General features: G+C 44.4%; 1 long non-coding RNA gene across 2 annotated transcripts; it reads right to left on the bottom strand.

Annotated features, from left to right (window-relative positions):
• Positions 1-1,041: 1,041 nt before the first annotated feature.
• LOC125974719 (uncharacterized) lies at positions 1,042-20,972 on the bottom strand. 2 transcript variants are annotated; one of them, XR_007483700.2, is made up of 6 exons: positions 20,851-20,972; positions 20,684-20,738; positions 17,294-17,378; positions 16,664-16,764; positions 9,734-9,841; positions 1,042-1,389 (listed from the first exon to the last, which is right to left on the bottom strand). It is a non-coding gene; the product is annotated as an uncharacterized lncRNA (long non-coding RNA). The 2 variants fall into 2 exon arrangements; XR_007483699.2 differs by lacking the exon at positions 1,042-1,389 and adding an exon at positions 8,127-9,422.
• Positions 20,973-21,151: the final 179 nt, after the last annotated feature.

Below are 21,151 nucleotides of genomic sequence, written 5' to 3' on the forward strand. Positions count from 1 at the left end.
CGGATGGTACGGCCAATCACAGGCAGGTTGAGCGAACTTGTCTCCTTTTCTGATTGGTCTAATGGGATTAGGCCCCGCCCTTCTTCTTAGCGCCGCTCACTTCTCGTCCAGATGTTAATTGTCTGACGCGCCCGGCCTGACGCCAGCCAATCGGAGCGCAAACAAAGACAGATTTAAATTCAGACAGGACACCTACCGAGCTCGGTTAACGCGATTAAATTTAATTGTTTTTAAGAGAGAATTTCTCTGTCTGACCATCATCCATTTATCCATTTTTTTTGTTCAAAAAATGAAAAGTATATCAGATTTGTTTGTGCTTATTTGATGTTTATCCTACTCTGCTGCACAATGAAAACACTGTTCCCAACAAACAAAGCCAGTCATTATTTTTGTCACTAAATTGCATTTGCAGTGAGCAGAATTATGTATGCAAGCTGTTAAAACAATAGCAATTGCGGTCCACAAAGACCTCCACCAAGGCCAAACAGACACATCCCACGTGCAATGTCTAACATTTATCTTTTATTCACAGAGTTATGTTTTGGGTTTGCAGCAAATTGGACCGAGGCCCCTGACCCAGCACTCTACAAAATCATTTTCATGTGTAAAACCCGTTTGGTTATTAGCAAGGTAATTGGGCTGGGCATTTTGCGCTGAATTGTATTGAAAGGCTTGTTTGTGAAATCAAAGTCAGCTTTATTGTCAAACTTTAACTGGACATCAAAGATATCAAATAAAAAGGGCTAGTCGTGGCGAGACGCGCGGCTAGAAAAACGCACGACTTGCCCATAATTCATGCATGTAAATCACATTTTCCACGTTGGTTCAAGCGCGCTGATTTGTTGCAGTTTGCCTTTTGTGTTCACGCCATTGGGTGGCACATTGCGGATAAGCGGCGGCGGGCAAGGCGCGTCTGTCGTTACGTAAGGACTGCACGAAGCTGCAAAAAAGGCTGTGGGCACAATCATGTGAGCGAGCCTGAGAGGGCAGCTTATCTCCGTCCGTCACCGGATGACACAAACACAAGGGGGGGGGAGGAAAAGTAATGGAGTTGTTGGAGAAAACACGGCGCAACACGAGTTGATCCCAAACAACGTGATAAAAGGTTTTCTACTGATCATATTTAATCAACACTTCATTAAAGTCCATCTCAGCTGCTCGATCCCATTAGAATGAAACCACTTTTATTCCTTCAATGTATTCATAGCTGCACTTTGCCAGGCTTGTCTGGAGAACAGCGGGCACCGTGGGGATGTTATTATGGGATGCCGCTACAAACAATATTGGTGTTACAAGAGGAGAAGGAGCGCGCACTTAGAAATATTGCCACGCCGGGAGTCATTTGTGCTTGTAGCTTTTTTCCACATCAAAATAGGTGCACCGCGTTCACTGTGTACAAAAAAACAAACACAATCCCAATTTTACGAACTTCATGTTCTCCGTCTGTCAAGTACATATGATTTAAATTTGGTATCAATAAAGAAATGGATCCGTTCTCTTTTGCAAAATATACCTAAAAATAGCTGCTTTGAACCAAAATTTGGTGGCATGGCTTCACAAAACCTTTTACTCATGATCAAAGTCAAAGTCAAAGTCAAGTCAGCTTTATTGTCAATTTCTCCACATGCCAAAGACACACAAAGAAACCGAAATTTCATTCCCCCCTATCCCACGGTGACAAGACATGGCCCACAATAGACAATCAAGTAAACAACAGCGTGCTGAATAAATAATGAATAAATAACATAATTGTGTTTGACCTATTAAGCTATCATGACAAAAACCTTTCTTAATTGAATGTTTCTGCCTATCCAGGGAAGGTGGGAAGGTTTTGAACGCATCCTCTGTGTACTTAGGTTGACAAAAATACTCCTTTCACTCAATAAATCTCCCGTTCCGCTTTAACATTTGGTGTTTTTGTGGGCTATCGATCACCATGACGATGATAACGGATGCCGCGGCTAATGTAGCTTCGAGTCGAGGTTAAAAAAAAAACAAACAGGCTGGATAAATTCGGTCTGTGGCCTCCTTTGGACACTGACTAATATCTGGATATAACAAATGACAAACATTCCATTAGTCTAATTTCTTAGCTCCATTAGAGCACACACACACACAGCCCATCAGCCTTCATGAGTTATGGTCGTCTACACACGTCAGCCTCGCCGGCGGAGACGATCACCGAGACGGCCGCGCCACGACAATCCGACCTGACGGAATCTCCGTGATGGAACATCGACGTTGACAAGGAGGAGGTGACGGGAAGTTAATGGAGAGGAGGAACTGATTCAATATTGGAAGGCGGGCTTCCTCGCTTAAAATGAAGGTCAACTCCGGGACGGCGGTCGGACAGATCGATGTCGGACGACGGATGGGTCACGCCGCAAAGTGAAAGGTCAGACCGGTATACTCATAAGATGCATTTCAGAGACGCCAACGAAGCTCCGGAATGAAACATCGAGGGAGAAAGGCGGCGACGTGGACGCGTATTGGAAAACAGGAAACAACTTGGTACCTTGACTTATGAGTTTAATTTTTTCCCGTCGCCAAGCTTGTTACACGATTTATGTCAATTAAATTTCTGGCATCTCCCTTATCCATGATTATGACATTTCTACCAACTACTGAGGTGTTGGGAACATCACATGTTGAGGTTTTAGCAGAGCCGGGAGGAGCGACGAAGTCATGTGTGCAAGTCATGAGTCGTCTGAAGTTTTAAAAACATGGCCCGAGTTACTGTGATGAAAAGAAAAATAACAATACTCACAAGTTTATATTTACATATATATTTGTATACTATCTGCTGGTTATTGAGCAGTTGCCACCGTCTTCTTTGTGTATATACGACGTATGAATGTAGACTACTGCCCTCCGGTGGCCAAAATATGCACACTATGAGACGCAGCACAGTGAATGCAGTAGTGCTTTAATTTAATTTACTTTTTTTACATTTTATGGAATTAGGTTATTTCTATACATTCTTATAGTACTTTAAAGTACGACTTTTCTTATTCATGTTTTTTTTTTGTCGCTATTTTATAAAAGGCTGGAGTGGATTAATGGCATTTGCATTCATGTCAATTAGCAAAGATGATTTGAAATCCAATGTCGTGTAATCAAGGCAAGTCTTTCCTAATCTGCAAGTCACAAGTCCGAAATTTGAAAACTTTGATTTAGTCATGTGACCCGGTTTCTGGTTACCATGTCTTCCACACCTCATCACTGGCCAGGTGGAGGAGGAGGAGGAGAAGAAGGTGAACGTGGACCAAGATGTCCAGCTTAAAGTGCGCTAATCGGCATCCCGAGTGTTCTCCAAAAGCTCTCTGAGAAAAGAAGGCCGGCGTCCAAATGACAAGTGAGGCGATTACCGCAGCAGATTGTTGGAGGGGCTCGGCACAAGCGACACTTGTTTGGGCGCGAGAGCGCCACATTATACACTCATGCATACGCATACAATACACACACAAAGACACAAGTATGCTAATAAGCTAGCGGCGGAGTGCTCAGCTGGGACCAGAAGCTCCAGTGAGTCACACTTTGACTTAGTGAGTGTCTGTGTTCAGCAGACCAAGCCTGTAGAATTTTAAGTTCAGCTCAGCTGGGAGAAACAACGCTACGGGACACGTCCGCATAAACACGCATATTTTTATGTGGCATAAGTCTTTTGTCGGCATCGACGGACATCAATAAAGCTTTCAAAAGGGCCAAAGAAGAAAGTCTTTCTTTTAGCCGAGTGATATGTTTACAAATAGAGGTTGAAATTATAATCAAATTTAACATCATTTACATATTTTTCCGTGAAATGGTGGGATGGAAGAGTTGGAGAACATTCTGAATGTCCTGAGAGTCAAGGACGCTCCGCTCCCTCCCTGTGCTTCGCAACAAAAACATCATCTGATGATGACAACGATAAAAGCAAAACTAAGACAAAGACGCTCCTTCACGGCCAGTTTGCTCATGTGCTCGTCAGCCGTCGTTGGCCTGGCTGCCCGCTGGCGTGACACGCTCAGTTGACTTTTTAGCACTGCGAGCAAATCTGCTGAGTTTTCACATTCGTGCTGAAATAATCGGTCTGCTTCGCAGGTGAATGAATTTTACGAATGTAGTCGCTGCTTGCCAAAAAGTGAGCCCACATGCAAACATTGACACGAAAAGATAAGACAAGCACGAGTTAGCTGACACTTATCAAAAAGTGAGCTCGCACGCAACGACAAAAAAAGTTAGTGCCAAATAGTGAGTATACCAACAAAGGAAGGGAAAAGCTAACCCTCAAAGGAAAAAAGAAATATGTGAGTAGCTCCTGCTTGCTAAATAATGAACCTGCACAAAGATAAGAGCTACCCGCCACTTGCCAGGTCTTTACGAACAGATTCGAAGAAAAGTGAGAGTTCTCGCCAAATCCCTATTCAAAGACAGCCTTGTACGTCAAAGCGAGGAGTCCTCACCTTGCGTCTGGCACGCTCGCAGGTAGTCGATGCCGTGTGTGTGTGCGTTTAGAGTAGTGTGTGTTTGTGTACGTGTGTGTAGGTGAATTGAGTGTCGGCGCTGCGCCCACGCCGGCGCTACGGGCCACGTTGACAACAAAGGCTACAGCGCGAGATTTTTGGCTAGTCTACTTTTGCCAAAGCAACCTGACTAAACGGTCCCTCAGCCCCTTGCCTGCGTGTTTTTTTTTTTTTTTTTTTAAGCACCAGTTTCCGTTGGGATGACCTTGGATTTCCTCGGCCGCTGCCGCTACGTTCGCATTAGCTCCTCTTAGCGTTGGCTAACTCTTGCTTGTTCCTTCGTTTTGTGTTAGCTCACTATTTGGCTTGCTTGTCATAATGTGTACGCTCACTATATGGCAAGCTGGGAATAAGACTCGCTTGTGTTGTTATTCAGTTTAGGATCACTATCTGATAAGCGGTAAGTAAGGCTCACATATCCTCTGCTTGAGTGTTTGTTCACTATTTGGCAAGCAGTAGCCAACTTATGCATGTTCTATTTTCGAGTCGATAAGATATAGCTCGCTTGGCATATCTTTGAGTGCAATCTCATTATTCGGTAAGCAGTAGATAACGTTTGCGTGTCACGTTGACAATGGGCTCACTATTTGGCAAACAGTAGCTATTTTTTTTTTGCATGGTAACTTATTCTGAGGGTTGGCTTACTATTTGGCAAACAGCATCTGTCGCTTCGTGTGATCTCACTATATGGCAATCAGTTAGTAACAACACTTCTATGCCTCTAATGTGGCAATTTAGCAAGATCTCTGCACCAAAGAGACTCGAGTCAGTCAATCGCAAGGTGACACTGGAAGCACAGGTGGTGGAAGGAAGGAAGGAAAGGAAGCTGTCATGAGGTGAGAGTGTGTGTGTGTGCGTCTGTGTGTATGCGAGTAGGAGGAAATGTGGTTCTGATTAGCAGCCTGAGAAGCCTTTAATGACCCATAACTCATCAGAGCATTTTAATCTGCCCCATTTGTGGCCCAATGTAACACGCCGCCCTTCATGCTACGTGCGCTTTTATGACACCCCCAAAACCTCACACACACACACACGTGCACTGAAAAGACTAATTAAGCTGCCACACAAGAGCCTCCTGCTCCCTCCTGCAGGGAAGTGACATGGGTGCACGCACGTGATCGACAGCAGCTCGCAGTTTGTCTGCAGGTGCTAACGTTAGCCTGTCTGCTTCACGACAACCAACAAAAACATGTCAACAAGTCACGTGACCTTCAGGCTGACATCATGTCATTCAAGAGTTGCCTACTGCTTGCAAAATAGTGAGCCCACTGTCAAAATAGGTGAAAGGCAAGCATTAGCTGCAGCTTGCCAAATAGTGAGCCGTAAGAAAAGCCGTTTGAGCTTCTACGTCGGTGTTGGTGTTTCAAACTTGGGTTGCAAGCTCGGCTTGGCTTTAAAACTGTAGATGGAGGTCAAATTAGCGGTTCAAGCCGGATTTGATTTCAAACTGGAATTCGGGTTTACAACAAGGGGCTAGGGTTTCTAATTCAAGACAGAGGTTAAGGTGTCCAATTATAATCCTCGCAAGAAAAGAAAAGACCCAAATATTATTCCAATGCACAAAAAAGGTGACGTAACAATTAGTTGTGCAAAATGTGTTTGTAAACACACAAAAGCATTTCATATAATACACTATTAATATAAAAAAATATATACAATATTTATAAGAATAGACTATAATCATAATGTGTTGCTCGTAGAGAGAAAGTCAAGGTCACCTTGGCTAGAACAAGACACACACACACAAGCACACAAGCACACACACAGCTTTTGCTCAGGGGTCTTTTGTGCAAACATCTTCTCTTTGTAGGTTGGAGTGTTTTTTCCAACACATCCTCCATCACTATCCACCGCCCCCTCCCTCCTCCCCCAAACACTCCCATTAGTGAGGGAAGGGGGAGGCAAAAGGAGGCAAGAGATCGCCCTCCAACTCACCAGTGGGAGCCTCGGTGTAATGAACTCTGTGTGTGTGTGTGTATCTAAGTTCCTCCGCTGCATACTTTTGGGGCGTGCGAATGTCGAAAGGCGGGAGGCAGTGTGGGAGTCAAAGTTGTTCTCATCACGAAACTAAACGAGCCCCGCGCCGCGGACCCCCACTACCCCCTCCCCTCATACTTTTAATTGAGCAGGGAAGGGAGAAGCCTCGCGGGCGCTATCCCATCACAACATGATGCCATCTTGGAAAAGTGCTGCATGGACATGAGAGCCATGAAGACAAACATCCGACTTGTGTCTCACACTCACATGACCAGTTCAACTTTCCCCGCAATGTGCCAAAGCAGCAGTAAACAATAAAGACGACGACGACAAAATACACTCTTGGGAAAGCGGTCGGCAGTCAAAGTTGGTTTTCAACCTTCTCGGCAATTGATTCCAATATTTGCTTTTTTATAGCCTCCTGTTTGTGTTTTGATCGGGCACAAAATGCTAATTGTGCCTCGCAAAAGCGTTCAGCGTGTGTTATTGATCAATATTTGTTGGAGTTGACAAAGAACATTCCCCAAGACAAAGGATGATTTGTTCGCAGCCGACATGACATTTAAGACTTCAAACATCTTCATCCTACTCTGACCTTCTTCTCCCTCGCATAAATCGTCTTCCTCCTCCCGTTGCGCTTCATCTTTCGATTGCTCATCATCTTAGTCCTCCTCTCGTTCTTTCACTTCATCTTCCTCATTTTTCAATTCCTCCTCCTCCTAACCATCGTCGTCCACCTTTTCTTCCTTCTCTTCTTCTACCGCCATCATCTTTCCATTCCTCTCTCTTCCCCCTTCCTTCTCATCCTGCTATAATTTTCTTTTCCCTCCTGCTTCTCCTCGGCAGCCAAGTACTTGAATATTCCATGTGGTCGCCTGCAGGTGTTAATATTTGCAGCAATAAAAAGTGAGCTATGATCTGATGTGATGTGATTATTCCGTCGGCGGTGGCGGCGGCTGCTTCGTATTCCGGCGGCGGCGGCGGCGATGAAGACGCCGTCAGCCTGAGGAAGACTCTCCCGAGGAAGCGTCTTCATCATCAACACTAACAAATAATTAGCTGCTGAGTCTTCATATTTGTAAAAGTTCTCCCTGCAGGCCAAATTCCTCATCATGAAGATCCAAACACATTTCAGATATCTGCTCATTGATTTCATAATAAGAAAAATGCCTTTACTAATAATATTTGGATACGCCCATGTTTCAATCTTCACTCAATTTTGATGTCATGAGCCAGTGTACCTAATCAAGTGTCTGAACAGCGGTGCCTTGAGATACAAGTTTGGCTTGTTCTCTGACCACATCCATAACTCAAAACAAAGCTCAAATCCGTTTGTTTATTTCCACGTTAAACTTGAACCGGGATTGGCATTAAACATCTCAAGTATCCCGAAAGCTTTTGTAGGTCATCCCCACAAAACAGCAAAGCAAAAACAAACCCAACAAAACAGAACAGCCGCTTGTTTTCTGAAACGAGGAAAAGACAATCAATGCCCTAATCGTCCTCCGGGGGGCGCCATCATTAGTCGTCTGCAGCTTTGCGCTGATGGCTAATTACAAGCAAAAGCTCATCAGCTTTCCTCACTAATGACTGAACAAATGTGCCGCTAATTGTTGTTAGCAATTAGCATGCCGTGGGGAGGGGGGGGGGGGGGGGGAAGCAGGTCACAAGTTGGTTCAACAGTGCATTTAGTGCAGGGGACAGGTGAGAGAGAAAGTCTACTTGAATTTTTCTTTACTTAGCTCACTTTTATGTCAATGTGCCTGCATGAGAATCCGCTGACTCAACGAGAGATAAACGAATGGCAAAGTCAAGATGAACAAAAATAAAAACTTCTCTTATTTGAGTCGAGTAATTAATGATCAAGCAAACGCTCGTTCGCTCGCCCCATCTCCCGATTACGACCTGTTAATAGTTGGGATGCAAGCGTGCGTGTCCCGGCCGTCAGTTGAAGCTGTCATTTTGTCAGCCGCCGATGTCACGCTCGCGAGCACGTGTCGCCTGTCGATCGCAGCGCGGCGGTCATCTGACAAAAAGTAAGCTTTGGCAAGACCTTTTTTTTTTTTTTTTTAATTAAATCAATCCATTGCTATTTACCAAACGGCTCCTTATTGGAATCAAGTAACTGGTGTCCCAAGGCACCAGTGTACAGTAAAAAAAAACGTATTTAAACTTCATTACTTCCCACGAGCGTCGCCATGACGACATCAATACCGGCGCTCTCTCTCTCTCGGCATGAAGGACTCTCCGCCCATCGATCGCGTTGTTTTCAAGCGCCAATTTACGCGATGTTCATTTAGTCTCCGTCGCCGAGCGCCGGCCGGCTTATTATGATCATTGGCTGGCAACTTCATCGCGTCTGGTTCGATGCGCGCCGCCGCTCAATATCAACAAAGGGGATGTCATGTGACCAGACTGGCGAGATGGAGATGAAACAAATGTCATTGCCAAGACGCTTGGCTTCGCCCTCAACAAGTTGTTTGACTCTCAGAATATCAGTGGCAGGCCATGAGTTTAGTAGTCAGGCCTTATTTGACATCAATCTCAAAAGCCTCAATGCTACACGACGACGCAATATAAATATATTTAAAAATATATATATATAGTTGTGCCACACAGCAGCGGTTCACAATTAATATTTAACTCATATTTAAAACCATGTGGAATGTGTCCCCCATGATAAATGGGGGTTTCACGCTATTCGTATTTTTACTTCAAAGGAAAAACCACAATGAACAAAAAGTGACCTGCATTAATTAAACTTCATTAAACTGTGAACACACAAACGCACGCACACACACACACACACGAACGCACACACTCCGGCAGTGGGGCACATTAAAAAGCAATTAGGCTTTTTATTTTTTTGCATCGGTGACCTGCTGAGTGCAGCTGTTTCCCCCCACGGCCTCAGCGGGGCGCCGTGGAGCGAGTCAGCAGCTGAAAGCACAATTCAGCAAATTGCGGCGACAGTAGGCGACAATTAGCCGCGACGGTTACCCGCTCTCGGATGACAACGGGAAGACAACACAGCGGGAAAACCTTGGTTCCGTTTTTACGTGACGGGAAACAGGCTAAAATAATCACGTGCTAAAATGCTAAGCGCTACATGTTCCAAGTCAGGTTTAGGCATGAGGTGACCAAACAAATACAAGAAAGGAAGATATGTCAAAATCAATGTCAAGAAAGCAGAATATGGTGAAGTTACCAAGTACAGTTTTCCTCGGAACGCACTATTGGTGAAAACTTACCAGCCCAAAATGCATCGTGGGACATCTTCCAAGGCAAGCCAACCAATCGGTGTGTTCAGCATTTGGGTAATGGTTCTTGGTTTATGCGTTTGGCGAGCTCATAAGGACCTAAGGAGAGAGAAGAACGCAAATGAGAAAACAGCTCAAATGTTGCACTTCCTGTGGTCGTGGCCAACTTGGTCCAATAAGTCTCCATATTGGATTTTAAAGACTTAAGGCACAACAAGAGGACGTTCTTTAAGATCATTTTAGTGAGGTTAACAAGCTCAATAACATGTTAACAGGCTAGCATGTAGCCACCTAGCATGGTGTAGTAGCTGTAAGAATGGGGTCATGTGACTCAACCAGGAAGTCAAGTAAAATAATGTCTCCATTTTCCAAGGTGCATCTGAAATGATCGTCTCCACTTGATGTTTTGTGTGTGTGTGTGCGCGCCATTAATCAGCAAACGTTCATTAAAGCAAGATAAATTCATGGACATTAAGATCACCATGTTAATTGCTCGTTAGCGGTGTGCTCAAATTCATCGTTCGAGCTGCACTACGTGTGTGTGTGTGTCTGCTAATGTGTGTTTTGTGTACTAAGTAAAAAGTGTGACCTTGTCGAGAAATGTCAAGTGCAAATGCACGTAGGAAAAGTGTAGGATACACTCACTCTCCCTCACACATATACACACACACACACACACACGTTAGCACACACGCGCGCTCAGGAGGATCTTAAATCAACATTGTTATTGTTTGAGTCAAACTTCCTGTGCGGTGGTGTTCTTAAACACTTTGTCAGGATGTAACAATAAATTATTGGATTTTTATGACATGACATCATATTTGTCAAAGAAAGAAGGGCTGGCTGGTATAAAGCTTTTCTTGTTGTTGTTGGTTTTTTTTTAACACATTTGACACACTGCCAGAGAGCTTCTGTCTTGTCTCATAAAATGTAAATAGAACAGAAATGTGATCTATGTCCTCACTTTGCCTCCTAGCATCGAATGCTCGCTTTTCTAACGCTCGCTGTTCGCTCAATTCAGCAGCGTATTAAAAACAGAAAAATATGAGAATAACCGTCTAGGTGAACCATAAGCGTGAAATAATGCTTAAACCATGCGAGAACTTTGCCGGAAGAAAAACAAATACGACGATAAACCCTTTTAGGAAGTTCTCGAGCAGCTTCCACAACTAAAACGTCGACGCAGAAGCGAACTGCGAGAGTCGAGTCTCCCTCTCAGCCGACTTCTGGCGAGGTCAAGCGGACTTGCCCTCAATTGGTCACCAATTAGTGGCATTCACACCGATGGATAATTCAGCGGTTCATTCCTCCCGCATTTCAAAAACGTGCGAGCATAAACGGTATTCATGCCAGGACGTTTTTGAAATGCGGGAGGAATTAACCAGATTCGAACCCAGAACCTTGAGACTGTGAGGCGGTACACGATGCCGCTCACCGCTTATTCAAACGACGTCATTCGAAAGACAAGAAGAAACGCCGGCGGAATGTTAACACGCGTCTTTGACCTTCCAAAGGACAGCTAGTTATTAGCCGTTTTTTGCTAACACGCCAAAACAGCGCTAATCGAGTATTCCCGTCACGCTAACAGCACACGCGCAGATGGTGGTGGATACAGGAAAACACTTTTTCAAGGAGCACTTGAAATATGGCCACACGTGTTACGGCACAAGCAAGAAAAGAAAAAAAAAAATGCTGATTAATGTAGATACATCCCAGATATGATCTATTGTTCTATTAGTTGATGTTCAAGCAATCACGCGTTGAAAAAGACGAAAAGTGCTGACCGGGCAGATGTGCCCCTTCAATGGGAATAACGTGATGAATAATGTGTGCGATGAATAATGCGTGTTATGAATAATAATCTGCGATGAAGGATGTGTTTCATTTGACGGAGGCAAGTATCTGGTGCTTTTTGTAATTTCCCAAAAGACAAACATGACAATTGAGTGAGGCCGCCGCGGCTGATATTAAAAACATGAATATTAGATTGAGGGCGCAGTAATCACTTGATGCAATATTCATGACGACGATTGAAAGATGAAGAAAGCTCGGAAAATATCCCGTTCACGACGTAGCACGCATATTATCGGGAAAAAAAAAAATATGTACATATAATCACTTATGTGGATACGGGGAATAACACATGACACAGGAATACATGATTATATGAAAATATGAAATATAGGCTTTGTATGTATATGTTGTGACACGTATGACGTGTAATATCCAGTTTTGCAATTATTAAAGCGCCATTGGGGCGACATTAAACAACAGCCGGACTTACTTTATTAGGTATTATGAAGGTATAAATAATGAAACTACAAATCACGGACGACTTTAATCATATTTCATCAAATTTCACACTGGAGCGTCACTTTCTGCCTCTCTGCAGATGTTCCGATTGAATCTTATTTTAATACGCGCTGTTTCGTGTCGTATACTTATTTAGGATTTGGTTATGAGACTAAGACTCGACTTTATTTATTTATTTTTGCTCTCAAGGTCACGTGTCCCCACCAAGTGGAAGAACGTTTCCAAACTTGACATTTGTGTGATTATTCTGAATAGAATTTTAATGAATGCAGAGCAAATAGCGTTCAGGCTGACAGCTAGTCTTCACTCCCACTCGCGCTTCGCCCGCCGTTTACTTTTCCAGCTGAGTCAGGGAAAAAAAAAAAAAATTTAAAAAGAAAGCTACCGCTGCCACCACCGCTAAGCAGATCTTCTTCAAAGGCAAATTAATTCGGGGCCTGTCGCTCAAGTGGCGGCCATGACGGTCGGCAACAAAACGGCCAATCAAAACGCGGCGGAGTCATCCAGAGGTTATGGACGTTGTACATCACAATACACTAAGAATTAATAAATCAATGATTGAGTGAAAGACCGAAACACTGGATTGTGAACGAGTCTGTTGTGCTAATCAGGTTATTATTATTCATGACTTTTTTTTTTTCCACAAGGCGTAACTCTTCTGTTGACAAGACATTTGGCGCACGGCCGCCAAGTCGACACAAATCATAACCACCACGACGGTTGCGGCCACACTAGTGCGTCTAGCGTGCCAGAAAATGTAACAACGGCGCTTTTAAGATAGTTAATAAGCGGGGGGGGGAAAAAATGGACATGTTTTTTCCGGTTTGACCGATTTTTTTGATTTGTCAGAAGCCGGTGGGGAACAAAAACAATTCAGAAGTTCTCGTTCTGTTGTGACATTGATGAGCGTTGCAGACTTTAATTGCGGCGCATGGCTTTTGTGGGAAAAAGAAAAAAAAAAAAAAAAGCACAAGCAGACGTCGTCCCTCTGAAGACGCCAAGGCCGAGACAAACTCTCATGGCGTCGGATCAAACCGGAACACCCGCGCCGGCTCGAGGCCACGGAGGCGAGCCGGAGCGTGAAGGGTCCGCTTCAAGGACGGCACTCGGAATAAAAAAAAAAAAAAAAAACCTTGCCGTGGGAATTAAGACGGAACGTCAGAGTCAAAAGTGTTCGCCGCAACGCTTTGTGGAATTAATGCCGGCGGTCACGCAAATGGATTGTTTTTTTTTTGTTCTGTTGCTTGACTTGTGAAACTTGACACATGAAGAACACCAGGACACGTTTTGGGGGTCTGGCAGGATTTGAAGAAGAGCAGCATGCGAATCGGTGAAAAGTAATCAAAATGTCACCTCAGGCGAAGTCAGGCTAACACTGGCTAAGCTGCTAACAGTGACTAATCAAAATATTGAATTTTAACTACCGCCATTTACAGTTAGCTTAGCATCAGGCTACTTCTTGTTGTCTCACAGTTAACTGCAATGTAAGAACAGTCTGTGACAGAATATGACAAAATGGTGTCACTAATTAGCTTCGACTAGTTGTTGTCTTTCAATTTTGTTCATGCTTTGTGGGCTTTGTGTCACCGTAGCGTCATGAGCATCCCATAATATCACCAGGATATGCTTCAGTGACCACTCTGGAGCCTCGACTTGTCTAAAAGCTTGTTCTGCGCTAATAGCATTTGGAGAATACCACATGAATCAAGCCTAATGCACAGCGCTAACGCAGCGTGTGCACTTCACCTCGAGTGTTTTTCTTTTTGTGTGCGTGTGTGACACACGCACACGCGCACATGCAATTAATGAAGGTGACGCTAAGGTTACGTAAACAGACAGAGATTTTTGTTTATCTACATTAACATCGACGTGAACTTTAATAGAGACATTTCGACATTAATATGAGCGTCATAAAGATACACGAGCGCAGTTTGTAGTTTGTTGACACCCATTAGCATAAAAAACACCAACATGAACGTAAATGTCAGCGTCATTAAAAACAGCGCAAACACGCTGCTGCGAACTTGCACTTTAATCCATCTTTGGTAAATAGAGTTTAGCGCACACACACACACACAGATAAAACATTGATGTACACTGTATGGTTGTTTACTGTGGCTATAAAAATCCTACACAAAGGTTTTTGTCATGTAAAAAAGATACATAAAATGAAATTATTTCATCATTGTGAACTTTAAGATGTTTATCTCAATTTAAAAAAAGGAAATATTGTCAATATGGGATGTAAAAAAAAAAGAAAACCTGGGGAAAAAGTGGTTGCATAAGTGTACACACCCTTTTATAAGAGGGGGTGAAGCGGTGTTAAAAATTAGCCAATGACATTCAAGCACTTTCTAGATAGCGGTCAGCATCCAACTGGTGGCATTTTAAGTGCCTCTGATTAATCCCGAACAAAGTTCAGATGTACCAGTAGGTACTTTATTATCAATTGCTTTGTAAAGGTTAGAGGTTGCATTGAGGGTGGGAAAAGTTTCAAATGATTTATCTTGGTCCTTTGAGCAGGAGTGTGTCAACGCCGAGTGTGGACGTTTATGTTTTTGTGTATTTTTGTGTTTATGTGCGTCCTGGTCTGCCCGATGCCCTCCAGGATCCTCGGCGGAACATTTGTTGCCTTTTCATCCTGGCCTGAATCTTCTTCCTCAGCATATCAGTGAAGAGGATCACGGCGGCTCTATCAAAAACACAACCCCCTCCCACCCCATCGTTTCTCACCCATCATACCCCCCCCCCTCCCCTCCCCAATCCCTAAACCCCCGCCAGGCAGATTTAGAAGACAAAAGCAGGAGGTCTGGTGCGGGGGAAGCGGCGTCTTCTTTTTCAGACGTCTAATGAGGATAAGAATAAAATATGGAGTCTTTTTCTGGGTGTTTCAGCTCCTTGGGAAGTCTGGCGACGCTGATAAAAGTGTCGGGAGCTGATGGAGCAGCTTTGCACGGCCTGGATCGGGGACGGTGAGGAGACCGGGTGGGAGTGGGGGGCGGAAATAGACAAAGACACCTCTACAAGGATGGGGAACAACAGAGATGGAAAATGGCCATAAGGTGAACTTTGGAAATCTTGAAAAGTTTCTTCTTTTTATCGCTTCCCCATTTGCACAGACGACGACAAAGAAGGTGAAGTTACAAAGGTGAATCTCCAAACAAAACGCTGCGTTTAAGGACTCCACCAATCACGTCCGCTTGCGTTAAGTCTGATCAGGACATAAAAGGACACGACCGAGCCTGGAGGAGAGCGGTGGCGCTGATTGATGCCCTGTACACGCCTGTCCCCTTTTTGGACCTCACCGCTCGTCACGGTAACCGAGGCAGCCACCGCGTCGCGCTCAACGGAGACGTTTCACAATGACAAACATCCTGGGAATGCGTTTGGGATAAAGTCACTTTGGGCCGGAGGAGGGGCGGGAGGGAGTGGGCGGTAAGGGGATGGGGGGGGGGGGGGGGGTCAGTGGGACTGCCGATGCCCTGTCACGTTCAATTAGACGGACGCCACCCTCGTTAGCCACGGGTCAAATTCAATTACCCTCACGCGCGCTATGCAGCGGTTACGGCCCAGGAGGCAGTGCGAGCCCCTGTGTGTGTGTGTCTGTGTGTGTGTGTGTGCGTGCGCGCAAATGGCCGTGTATTTACATTACGTGCGCGAATGCTAGGGCAGATGGTGTTTACATTATGGATGATGCGAAGGGGCAGACAGGTGTTTGTTTACATTCAAGTGTCACAGGTGGAATAGCTTTTGGATTTTTCATTGGGGACTTCCTTTCGTTTTGACTCGGGGAGGGGGGGGGGGGGTTATTCACTTTGTAATTTGTTGTAATTAGTTTGTTAAATTGTATCACAGCAAAAATCTTGACTCTCGAATTAATTGCGGCACAACTCTGTTTTTCAAAAGTACATTATTATATTAAGTTATATTATATTATGAACATTATTACCATTACGAGTCGAAGCAGCGCAAGATGAAACGAAGGCAATTGCCGCTGCGTTTAAAAAGACGTGTCGCGGCTCAGGTCCGTTTGGAAATCTATTAATTTTCCCAGAGCGCGCACGACCAAGATGTCCCCGCTCCGTCCCGGCGGAGGACATTTATTCCACCTCCGCGCAGGCGGATTTTTCCTCCCGGCCAGTGATGGCGTTTCACAGCAGATTAGAGGACAAAAAAAGAGGGAGTTGTGAAGCCGACAGCTGCACCGACGGGAGATACGGAGCCGGGCGGGAGGCCGGGAAATGGATTCCTGCTCCCGACTCGGCGGGTTAACAGCCTGTCGCCGGCCCGCCTTTCTTATCGTTCGGCCCAGATCAATGGTGCCGACACCCACAATGCACCTGCGGGGCGCTGAAATAAAATCATTATCCCTCTTTGGCCTGCCAAGACTTCACACCTTCACTAAGCGCACCCGTGCGACCGCTCCGGAACTTTCCGTCATCGCCGCCAGGAAGTGAGGACAAACGCGCTACTTGTGTACAAATATAACACGCTTCATGATGCTCTTATTTGATTTTTTTTTTCCCCCAAGTGTGTGTGCGTCCATGTGTTGACGGACAGACGGATGTTTGAAGTGTGCACTGCGTGGCTTAAAAAGGAAAAGGTCACCTGCTTGATTGGACACCGGGACTTCCGACTGGTGGCCACCATGTTGCTTCATCAAATATTCACAATGCCCCTTTCATCCTCACGTCACCTTCAAGAGCCTCCTGCAAAAAAAACCAAAAAAAAACGACCACATCCGTTGTTGAATGGGAAGCGCTCCACGGTGTCTCGAAATTGTCTTCGCAATGAGGTCAGCACAATCATAATACTTGGAATCATAAGGTTGTTACAATATTTTTACCAGTCTCCATAATGACATATTGATCAATCATTTTGTATCATGTCTCCATAATGCCTTCACATCATGTGTCCACATCATAAAAATCATAATCTCCCTATTTAACGACCTTTGCTGCTGTTGAGCTGACCCTTATTGCACGTTTTTTACGACGGTATCGATCCAAATTGGGGGGGGGGGGGGGGCGTAAAGTTCACGGGAGTCGACGGCCGCTACCGTTTCTTTCGACAGCAGCAACGCCGTCATCCATTAAAAGAGCAACAACAGTCGTCACTTTGAAACTAAAGTGTGACCTCAAAGATAGAAAGAGCCTTAAACGTTACGTTTGAACAAAAACTATCACCGCTTAAGTGGAATAAGACTAAATTGACTTAAAAAAAAAAAAAAACACTCACATCTGCTGCTTTGTGTTCATTTGTGGGAGAGGACGTATTGCATTTGTGTTGTTGCCTCCACGCCATGACACTCCAATCTCGGCCCCTGAAACAAAAGCGACATCATGACGGCTTGATAAAAATAGAGTGCCTTGTTGCTGTGCCGTTGGAGTGTCCAAATGAGCACAATCATTCACAATTTACTAGTCGGCGGCGCCTACTGTTGTTTATCATTGCGAGCGTTGTGTGTGTGTGTGTGTGTGCGTGGATGTGTGTGTTACACGCTATTAGATCATGATCCACTTCTCCATCAGCACTGAAGCATGAAAATGAATTCAATTTCGGTGTGTGCATTAATAAATAAGCGTGTTATTTTTCACTTCCTGCTCGTACACACAGTGGAAAGGTGATGACGTGTTGGTGCATACATTTGTGCTTGTGTTTGATGGAGGAAAAGAAAAAAAAAAAAAAAGTGCTGGAGGAGCTGGACCAGTCGCTACGCATTTTAAATCCATAAACACGCGTTCAGAACGTTTTGTGTGTTTATTGTGACTTTTTCCACAATGACATGTTGCGCGAATGCGCCAACAGGAGGCAGCGATATCAAACAAGACAACGCTGCCAAGCTAAAGAGTGCTAACGTGAGCCGCCGTGTTTGGCACACAAAAAGCGTCTGGCGCCTCCCCGCCAAACTGCTGGCGCGACATTTTATCTTCCACGCACGAGATGGGACGGGATTACGATTGTTATACAGCGAACTCACGTTTGCGAGATTCAAACGCTACGAGGCGGACATCTAACCACTAGGGCACCGTGCCGCTCTCACGTCCAACACATGAGGTCAAAACATTTTTCCTCCTCACAAATAGTATATTATTATTCTTTGGCAGAGGAAGAACACTATTGATTCAAATGGATTCTCTTGTGTGAGCTTTTAAATTCACACCGTCTCCCGTGACCTTTAAAATGTGTGTGTTTGTGTGTGTGTGTATTGTTGCTGAAATTGGATTAGTGTCACCTGTGATGAGGCCACGGGGCCAAAGCGGGAAAAGTATTAGAAAAGGAAGCAGCTACTCGCTCCCCTCCGTCACCCCCCCAATAATTTCATTTGGGCGTCCACGCTGAATACATAACGCTGTTATGGAGCCGACTCCACTTAATGGAATATTTATATGCACGCTTCCTCCTTGTGCAAAAACGCTCGCTGCCTTGCTTCACTTTCCTTTTAAGTTGCCACAGTAGCTCGGAGCGGGCGCAACGACCACGAGAAGCTAGGTGGAAGCTAACACTTTGTCACGTGCACATCCTCGATTTTACTTAACTACAACGACGATCTGTTTTTTGGGTTTTTTTTTTTGGTGAAACTAAGATAACGATCCAATTTTGCAATGGCAAAACTTAAAAGCTTTAATTGAATTGCTTGACGTCACACATAAGCCCCGCCTCTTAAAGGCACGGTACACAGATGCTGTAATAGGTACACTATTTCCTAGACATGCCTGCAATTGCGTTGAAATATGATTATGTTATGTATGTGTCTGTAAGTTTATAACATTTTTCACATCACCTATTGGCCAATTTGTGCTTTTGGCTCCAGGTCTTAGTTTGGAACCTCAGCCAACAGCTGGCGTTGACTGTAATGTCTTTTTTAAAATTCGAGTACAATGCATTATCATGCCCGCATGCACACACACACACAAAGAGCAGCTGAGCAGGGAGGGAAGCAGCCAAGATAAAGATGCTGTCAGGTGGGGAGGGTTTGGGGGGGATTGTGACGGGGCGGGAGGAGGCCCGTGGAGAGGGGGTGCTGGAGATGGAGAACACACAGAGGAGCAATAAATGCAACCCAAAGAGCACCCAACTCGTTAGCATTCAGCTAGCGTAGCCCCCGCAGCCGCCATGTGAACCAATGAATAGGCGGCGGCAGCAGCGGCGGCGCCCTGGGACTGAAATGGACCGTACGTGTGCATGTGTGAGAGAACGAGTGTGTGAGAGAGCTAGACATCAGAATGCACATCACCTGGAAGATCCAAACACTTTTATAATGAAAGGGAGAAAATAGCATTTCTTAAACAAATAAAAGGCCAGCAGGGCAAAAAGGAAGACGTCTTCACACATAAGTGTCCATCATGCAGAGATTTTGTGTGCGTGTATGGGTGTGTGTTTGTGTGTGTGTGTGTGTGTGTAGAAGGACGAGGTGTGTTGTAAACGTTATCAATCATAAAGATTTCATTTCACTTCCTTCCCCGCAGGCAGAAGATGAACACTTTTATCAAGTGAATGTGATGGTTAGAGTAGTGTTGCATGATTGCACTTTAAGAAATAAAAAATGAGAAAAAAATAAAATGTTCTCCTTTATTTTATCCACGTTATAGACAAGGCGTTTTTTTTGGGCTTGATTTTGACTGTTAAATATGTAGTGGTAGCATGGAATTGGATCTTATTCAAGTCAGAATTCAAATTAAAACCATATTCGTTTGCAAAGTCCAAATGTTAATTTTGATTATTATTTTTTTTTCAATTTGAAAAATTTGTCAATTAGCTTCACTGTAAGGAATTACTTTGTTGCCAAACACTTTTTAACATAGAAAAGAGAAATTGCTTCCTCTTATAAAATGCAAAACCGTTATGCACAAAAAATTATATAATTATTTGCAGCTTATCCCACCGGTTGCAAAATCCGCTATCAGTGTTGGCACAGGAGCCTTTCTGAATCAGACACGATAACGGAACGGCGTCGCGTCAACGGATAAGCGGCGAAAAAGATCCACCTGCACAACGGCAACGACTGACTCAGCGGGTCGTGCTAATGAAGGCGGCGGACACCTTTGGCACATTGTTATCTCTGCGAGGTACCGTCGCCGCACCACCGAGTGGCACCACGGCGGGCCGCTAACAACCGAAACCTACCGATGAGGCGGGAAGGGGAGGCCAATGTACCCGCTAAGCCATTAGCCTCATTAGCGCGTTGGAGCCAGCGTAGCTACCGAGGGTTCGCGCGTAGCGCCGTAACCTTGTTTGCTAGCTGTCCACTGTACATCAAAAAAACCACTTCACTCTCAGAACATCTCGCCATTACGTACTAATAAGCTAAAATTCCTCTCAGATCGCTAAAAGCAACGGTGATTTTAGAAGAACGAAAAAAAACAAAAAGCTAAAGCACTAAAACGACATGCCAAGACACAAAAGTCCCTGTGAATGCTAAGCTAACACGCTAAAGTAGAATGCTAAAAGTAACAAGGTAACATTTTAAACTAGAATAAGTTTAAGTTAAAATGATGAAACTAAAGCTCTAAAATTGGCCAAACTGAAGGAGCGCTAAAAAGAAACACTAACAAGCTAAATTAAATGAGAGGACAAGCTAACATGCTATGATGTCACTGAGAAGGTAAGCCATTAAAATTCCTTTACCTGTTAGCATCTCTCAGGTGGGCAAGGAGAGTCACGGCCGCCGGTGCACTTTTGTCTGTTGAACGAAGAAAACGGTCAAATACAAAATGAGAAGCAACTGACTACACATAAACATCGAATATAATACAAATATATCCCTTTTTTGTGTGTGTTGCGCATACGCTCACCTATATCTGTCGTTGCCAAAAGGTCGCGCCCATTCTTCTTGTTCTTCACCTTTAAACTGGCGCCTTCCTCTGCGGAGGCAACAACCAAGCTGTGCCAACAGTGCCCCCTAGTGGAACCCAAAACAAACTCTTAGAGCTGGATTTACACTGCATGGCCATTGTTTAATTCTAACTCACACACACACACAAAATATGCATTTCAAAGATTTCCTAGAAAAGATTCAACTGGTAGAACATGTACAGGCTGAAGTTACTAATTAATATTTGGTTAAAAATGCGTGTCACGTGTCATGTCCAATGT

The sequence above is a fragment of the Syngnathus scovelli genome, chromosome 9, assembly GCF_024217435.2.
Source record: "Syngnathus scovelli strain Florida chromosome 9, RoL_Ssco_1.2, whole genome shotgun sequence".
Classification (NCBI taxonomy): domain Eukaryota; kingdom Metazoa; phylum Chordata; class Actinopteri; order Syngnathiformes; family Syngnathidae; genus Syngnathus; species Syngnathus scovelli.